The sequence below is a fragment of the Myzus persicae genome, unplaced genomic scaffold (genome assembly GCF_001856785.1).
Source record: "Myzus persicae strain clone G006 unplaced genomic scaffold, MPER_G0061.0, whole genome shotgun sequence".
Lineage (NCBI taxonomy): Eukaryota > Metazoa > Arthropoda > Insecta > Hemiptera > Aphididae > Myzus > Myzus persicae.
This window is the reverse complement of record NW_019100471.1, coordinates 372,898-381,502: the sequence shown is the minus strand read 5'-3', so window position 1 is coordinate 381,502 and position 8,605 is coordinate 372,898.

The window sequence follows — 8,605 nt, the reverse complement described above, 5'->3', positions numbered from 1 at the left end:
TAATGGTAACCATTATTAAATAAACAAAAATACCATTTTTTTTTTTGTGAAATAAATGCACGTGTGAGCTGCTATTTAGCCATCTATATAGGGGGGTTGAAAAAATAAGCTGTAAAGACCCACCTTGCCTCAAGGAGACTAATTTGCAGTATAACTTGTATTGAAAACGGTCCATCAATTGTCGAGTCTTCTAATTACAAACATGCGTCCATTTATTTGTATACATAGCTTAGCTATAATAATAGAGATCGTTGTAACAGCTGTGACCTGACCCGCAGTAATAAAACACGGCGTCGTCCGAGTAGTGAGGCGTGATCTGTTGTGGCCGAATATATTTGCGGGTAAAAAGTCGTATTTTTAAACCGCCTCTAGACTTTTAAGTAGGTATAGGTAAGTGGCTACTTGCCGTGGAGATATTTTTATTGATTACGTATACCTATATCAACTATCATAATATAATATTATTTTAATGCTTACAGACATATTACAATGCAGTCGTGTTACACGGCGTGTGATTCAATGGGGTTGGAATAATAATTGTATTCTCGTCTATTAAACGTCGTCGTCATACGGCGGCGTGGACCTACATAATGCTATATTATAATACATATAGAACTCTTGGTGTATGCAGTGTATTTTAATGCGCTCGAGCGTCTTTTCAAAACGTACAGAATATTACTACAATTTATATACTATACACCCACACATGTATTGTCCTAGACGGCTTTGAAACCGGCCCCCGAATATGAACGTCTGTAACTGCTATACGGTGCTCAGCCGTGTAATCGCGATCTCCGAGCTCGGAGCACGGCGCGGTCCCGGACGACAGCGGGATTTACGGTCGTCACCGAAATTACTGCACCGCGCATGGAAAAAAAGAACACGGGAGAGAAAATTCAACATCACACCGAAATCGAAAGACCGACGAATAGATGACGGTGAGACGGGGGTGGTGGTGTTAATAATGGGCGCAGAGGGCGAAGGCGGCAAAAGAGTGAAAAAAAAATTTAAAAAATCTCCGTCACTTTATTTCATATAGTATACACGCACACTGGCACACTCGCATTGCAGTACACGAGTTAGGTGTGTGTCAGCACACATATTTATGTATATATATACACGACCGGACATGACGGACGCGTCTGCACCCTTCGCCGGCGCAGCAAGGGTGTAGATATCAACACATCCGCCGACCGCCGGCAGGGGAGAGATTCTTGCAATATTTCCGGCGTCGGAGACGAGGGTGCGGTAGACGCGCCGCGCGTCGGCTAAACTCGAGCGAACGCCGCCGCCGCAAGAGAGGCGTCTAATAATCTATCTATCTGCGCATTATAGAGACGGCGGGGAGGGGAGGAGAGGAGAAAGAGGAAGGAGAACGAGAAGAATAGGGGTTGAAAAAAATACACACAGCAGAAATTGCTATCGGCACGCGAATAACTGTGCAGCAGTACACGTCATGGGGTCGGCCGTCCGCGGCCGAGACGGCGACAAGAAATACGACTTTTGTGTGACGGAATGCGAGCGATTCGGCGGCAAGAGGGTGTCTATACATACGCACTGTCAGACGGTCGGCCGACCGAGTGGGTGCGAGCAGTGTGTGTGCGCGCGACGATGACAAATTGGAATACTATGACTTTGTAGAAAGCCAGGAAAAGGAAAAAAAAACGAGAGGAAAAAAACACTCTCGACAGCGGCGGCGGATCCTTTGGCCGTAATACGTACACCTATGTATGTGTGATATCATATTGTATATAAAATATCTAAGCGTCGCCTATCTAAATATATATATATATATATATATGTATATGTGTGAGACATAAAATATAAATATAAAAGCGTATTATTGTGCATAAGGCGTGTTGCCGCCGCACGAATATATAGACCACGAACGTGTTCGGCCGGCGAGTCCGGAGATTACGACGGGTCGTCGGTGACCGAAGCCCGAGCTGGGGCATAAAATATATGCGAGAATAATAAGAGCATAATAATAATATCATCTCGAACCGGTGCAGCTCATCCCCGGTCTCGGGCCAGGTGAAACGGAGAAAGACACGCAGATCATCCCGCGTATTATACCGAAAGGGGTCGAGGGGACCCGCCTCCGACCGCGTGTAGGTAAGATAACGTATTATGACGATATAATATATTAAAGTGCGTGTACGGGTAGGCGTAATAAAAAAATCCGTAGGTACGTGTGCATTTTTAACGGTTATATATGCCTAGGAACTCATAATACGCGATGCTCGTAAAAAGTACCTATACTCGAATATATTGTGCACTCGTTGTTCATGTATGCGTCCGGACAAGTACACAAACATGCACTCGGTTTTACACAAATATTTCCACAAGCATACAAATAATTACAAAATATTAAAGTTCATGAAACTATGTACCATAAACAGCAGCGGTTATGAACACAGATAATACTATTCTTAGGAAAGTGAAATAATACATTTAATGTGTCTTTATTCCTGCATGGTTAACTGCAGATTGCTGCAGTGCTCTTAAAATAAGAGTTACATAAATGATCATACGATATACATATTTACCCACCAATGTTTGCACATTTTTCATAGATGATTTCTAAAATTACTTTAAAAACAAATATATTAAACATATAGCATTGAAAATCGTCATGTTCATTAAATGGAGAAACCATAATATATAGAGCTTAAACTATAGACAAAATGATAATACCGAGTGAATACAGACATCTTATGAATATATTATAATAATATAAAACGTATTTTAATTTATGATTTTTTAAATTGTATTTCAATCCCAATTTAAATGCTCCACGAATTTAGAAATTTAAAAATCACGAAATCACGAAATTTGCAAGAAATATGATGACTTAACTTTTAGTATTTTTTTCACAGTTCCTCGATACTGATCTCTATAGCATATCCTGCAGAGCAATACCTGTCGAACAACTTACAAAAAACTCGATTCAAGTGCAACGATATACTTACTGATCTCGTAGTCATCAACGAATGTCAACGGTGTGGAATACGTGAGAGAAAGACAGTATTATTAACGTCGGTCAGCGACAAACACCCTCGGTGTCTGGTGATCATAATATGATTGTTCGTTTAAAATAACTTGTGTAAAAGGGGTTGGGGGTGTATCTCCGAGGCGTATACGTCAAAATGAGTTATGCGACATTGCCCCGCCGCACGTCCTAGCAGACTTCTGGTCGCCAGTGCGCAGTTGCGTATTATTATATGTTATGCTCGGGCCTCGAAAAACGAACATTATTAGGTACCGATGATGACGCCGACGCTGACAGGCAATAAATTTAGATTTGATCGGCGTCAACACGACGACTAGTTTATATTGATATCGTCTCGGTCTGATATGTTCAAGGTGATATTATTTATATCTAAATACAAAAAATAAAGTACGAATATAGAATTTAGTCGTCGTACTAACCAGTAGTAGCCCTTCAGACTTTAACAAAATATTGATGTTGTAATGATTATTTTGTACTTTGTCCAGCCCCCCCCCCCAATTAAGCACTGGATCTGCCACTGGTACTTTTTCCTCAAACAAAACGGTTAGAATAAAATACCGTGTATTCATGATAGCAGTTGTAGCAATGCAAACTTATCCTGGCACCCTTATACACAATTTTAAATTTTAAGATTATTATTTTATATCATAATTTCACTATTGTGTTAATAATAAATCATTTGAAGATGTTATTTATAGCTAATTTGACGATTAGCCACGCCCCGGAAAATAAGTTTTTCATAGCGGAGTGTCAGCAGTGGGTAACGCTTGGACCACTTCAACACCCCCCCTATCAGTGGCGTATATAGGGGGGAGGCCCCTAGGCCAGAGCCCATAGTGAAATTGCAGGTTCAATTAAAGCATTGCATGTATATTTACACTGTTAACAGTTTTTCACCATGATTAAGTTAGCCGGTTGATTAAAATCATTTTTGAGTAATCTACAAGGAAATGTTAGATATATTGACGGGACTTGCTTTAATGACTTATTGACTTTGATGTTAAATTCATAGTAAGATAACATTAAAATATACAAACGACACTGTCAATATTTTTAAAAAAAGAAACAAAAAATTAATTTTACACAATAATTATAAAATTGAATTGCGCAATTTTTATTTGAACTGTATAATACGCCATAATTCTTAATTATATAATAGCTGCTCCCTTAAAAATGTATAATTATGGCTATGCTGCTTGACTAGTGATAATTGATAAATCGGCCCATAGTGAAAATAATTCGTATATACGCCACTGCCCCCTATAGTGCGTCATGGTGGTTGGCGATTATTCTGTTGTATAAGTATTATTGTAACTGACTAATAGTACCTACTTATCTACGTTATCGGTTCGTAAAGTTGTATTAAGTTACAACGTTTAATTTATTCGTTTAAAACACTATTTCTTTTTTTCGGTTTCCGAAGTCTCGTTTATTTAAATATAAATGCAAATATACATAATGACTAATATAGCTGTACAACATTGTTTAAACCACAATATGTTACGTATTATCTTTTTAACAATTTATAGAACAATGAATAATACCTATTATTTTCTTATATATTTTATATAATTATTGTATTTCTTCTTTCTGTCTTTTATTAATTATAAATCCATATATTTATTTTAAATTTTAAGTATCTTAATAATAAATAAATTGATATGACTCTGATTTCACCAATACAAAGCAAAACCTATCAGTATGAAAATTAGCTTAGTAGGCACTTAGGTGTTACTGGTTAATTATTATTATTATTTTAAGCATGCACAAATAGTTGTTATATCTAAACACTGTTGTTGCTCGTGGAACTTTTAATGTATCGACAGTAACAATCTCCATACGCGTTCATGATATTCCTTATTTTTTGAACTATTTTAAGTTCGTTCATTTCGTCTACATAACTTCCGATCAAATCATGATCTTACATAAACCTATATACATATATATATATATTTTAAATTTACTTTCATATCCATGTGAACACTGAGCTCCGTTGAGAAAACTCGTGTCATGTGGGGGCCCGAGTTTTAAAACAAACTACATAAAAAATATCAGTTCTATTTTGTACACATGATTAAAATTCATTAATTTTACATTGATTTTTTGTGTAAATGAATGTTTAGTTCAGAACTTACAAAAAACAGTTGACCACGACGTTCTTAACAGCGCACGTAGTGGTGATTGTGTTGACCATCGATGAACACACTTCTAAAAATTACTGATACTTTTGTTACAAATGATATATTATTATATGCGTATTAGTAGTCAGCTCCTTCAAAGATCTCCATGTCCATATAGTAGCGCTTATGGTTTACTCAACTGAATATAACCTCTGCAAAAGCCGCATGATTGTGTGTGTTTTTTTTATTTCCCCAAACTCCAGTGACGATAATGACTATCGTGATGGTGCAATTCTAATATAATATTATTAGTAAACCACTTCTGGCGGCGAACCGAGGGTACATGAGTATGCCAGAGGACAGATGAGGTTAAAATTAAATATACGCAAAACCGCTCTTAGATTTTGACCAACGATCATCTACGATATTATCATCATCGTTCGAAATGAAAATATTATCATAGTGTTATAATATAAATATTTGTATTATCGAAAAATCGCGACGGGTAGTTAAATGATGTTTGCCTATAATAATGTTATATGAGTTTATTTATTTATTTATACATTTTTTCGTTTTAATTTTCGTGTACACGTGGGATGTCCTAAGGCTCCGTCAAAAAATGATTACTTTAACAACGTCTTCGTGATATTACAGTGTTGGGTTGTTGTAATATTATTATTTTAGTAGTATTACACCTATAGATATGCTTGTAATTTATTTGGTAATTCCACCGAACTCAACTCAACTCCCCTCCCCCCTAAAAGGAATTGGTATAATTCGCTGTAAGACACATTGACGTACAAGATGATAGTTTTCGCCACCTTCCAAATAATAAATTCAGGGACTGGAACCGGTTCCCGGAGATAACCTACGAACTGAAATCTATTTATAATGGAACCCATATTTCATAATTATTAAATTATTAGGACCAGAACCAGAACCGAAATCCATTTAAATAAACAATTAGCTTTCCGCGGTAATTAGATCTAAGAAATAATAATAACGAACGTTGTATTTAAATTGGGTTTGGTTTTAACTTAAATAAACGCTACAAGTGCATATTTTTCATAACCTTTTTTTTGTTTTATATATCTGTGGCAGTGATATTTCTTAACCCCCAACACACCGGTTGTAATGTTGCACTCGCAATACAATGAATGGTTCAACCACAAGGATGACGTGTTTTTGTCAACAAGTCATTACACCTAACCTTAAGTCAGGAATAGGTAACTTTTATTGGAAAATGTAATAACAATATGCATGTTTATAGGAACCGGTCTATACCGCTTGTTAATACCGGAATCATTGTTTTAGGTACCGCTCGGTACCGTTCGTTTTGCGCAACAATCGAACAGGAACCGGACTGAAAAATTCATATTATGCTCTCCCAACCCTTCCAGGGCTTTCCATCGGGCATGACCGATTGATGTCACCTCCTGCACCGAGGGCCATGCTCATTGCGGACGGACCTCTCCTAGCCTGTTGTTTCCGTCGTATATATACAACTATAATAATATAATATAAGCCAATGCTCACACGAGGTAACAATAATAACATAATTATAATAGTATACGTACGCTCCGGTCCGAATATCTCGGCGAGGCGAGGCGGCAGAGCAATAATAATAATATAACCGCTCGTTAATTGTTTAATAACCGCACGAGCCCGCGGCGTTTATTTGCATACATTATAATGTAAATCGCGAAAAACCATCCGATAACCGCACATCGTATTATACATATATATTATTACAAATATTATTATTAAAACGATCCCGGTTTGGGCGTCAAATGAGAAATAGCGATGGGGGTTTTACGAAACCAAATTGACGTTTGCTTATAAAACGACTCCAGACATCCTTTTTTATGACACTTTGGCAATTATTTTGATAAAATGTTGAGAAAATCGTTTATGATACATTCTACGTTTAATACTAATAATTCAAAGTAACTTTTACAGTTGTCCCGTGTCGACATTGACCTTTAAAGTAATATAGGTCAATGCGTGTCGGTACCATAAACTGTTACTAGTTGCCATATAGATAATTACGAGATTTACAGGAAAACGGTTTTAAAATAAAAATAAAAAACACCCACTTAAGCTAGTCGCAGTTACGTAGTTTATAACGAAATGTGTGCACATCAATAAGACGCAAATATTTGCTTCTATATCATAGTATTTATATATTTGCGTCATATTATCATGAATACTAAAAAAATGTACTGCTCTCGTTTTAAAATACGTTATTATTATGTTGTATGAACTTAAATAACATTTTTTAGACAACCGATATAAAAAAAAAAAAAAAAATACTGAACAAAGATTGTTGTGTTTTCTTTGAAAACCTAAGGTTATACCTATACCTATACATTTAATATATTAACTATAGTAATATTATTATGATTGTAGTTCGAATTTGGTTCTTTCCCAAACGGTTTTCACAAGCACTTAATCGATGATGTGTGGTGATTTTTAAAATGTTTCAATTGTTTACCAATCGATCCTCAGTAATAACCCACGATTTAATCTCTGTATAATATTATACAATCGAACGTGCCCTGTCTGACTGATCACCGTATAGAGCCGAAATCATAATAGATGGAGACTCGAAACTCTCATGTTACCGCCGTGTGTAAGAGTGCACTGAGAAAAGGTTTTTCGAAATTCACATTTTAAAGAAGTGCCCGCAGACCCCACTGGGTCATTGCAAAATATAACTAAAAAAATATTATAGCACACTTGTTATGATAATGTATCATGGTATAGCGTATAATATTATATACTTCATTAGACGCACGCCATGTGTTCCGGATCGTCGGCCTGCGCGCGCGGTAACTCATCTGTACGGCGGCGGTGTCGTCGACGGTAGTCGAAGAGGGTTATAATATATTATTATAATATTCACTCGACGGACGAGTTAAAAAAAAAAATTAATTAGGCGAAAACGATATTTATAACCTCCGCGCAACAGTCCTTACCACGATTTTTTTTCGCGCTTTTTTCCTCGTCTCCCCCCCCCCCCCGCCATTCAGCCGTCGTCGGCGCCGCCGGACTTAAAGAGACGTGATATGTATGTATATATCGTCTCTTTCGTGTGTCGAGGGGTCTCCCTGCCCGTCACGTTTACCAGCGGGGCGAGGGGTGCAGGCGTGAACGAGCGTCGGCTTCTGTTTCTCGTCCGAGAGCATAAACGAACTCATAACGGCTATATTAATTAATCGGACGAGCGTTCAACCCTTTTATTTCTGTTTTTCCGCGGCGCGAGGGCGTGAGAGAACTTTTTTCGGGGGTTTTCACGTTTGGTTTTAATTCTCTTCTCTTTTTTTTCGTTCGCCCTCTCCCGCGAGTACCGCGGCGACTCGCTCGAAATATATATACACACACACCCGCGTGCCGTGATAATATAGCTGCAGCAGCAGCAGTAAAGCAGTTGAATAAGTATTAAAACGAGCGGAAATACCGCCACCGCCGA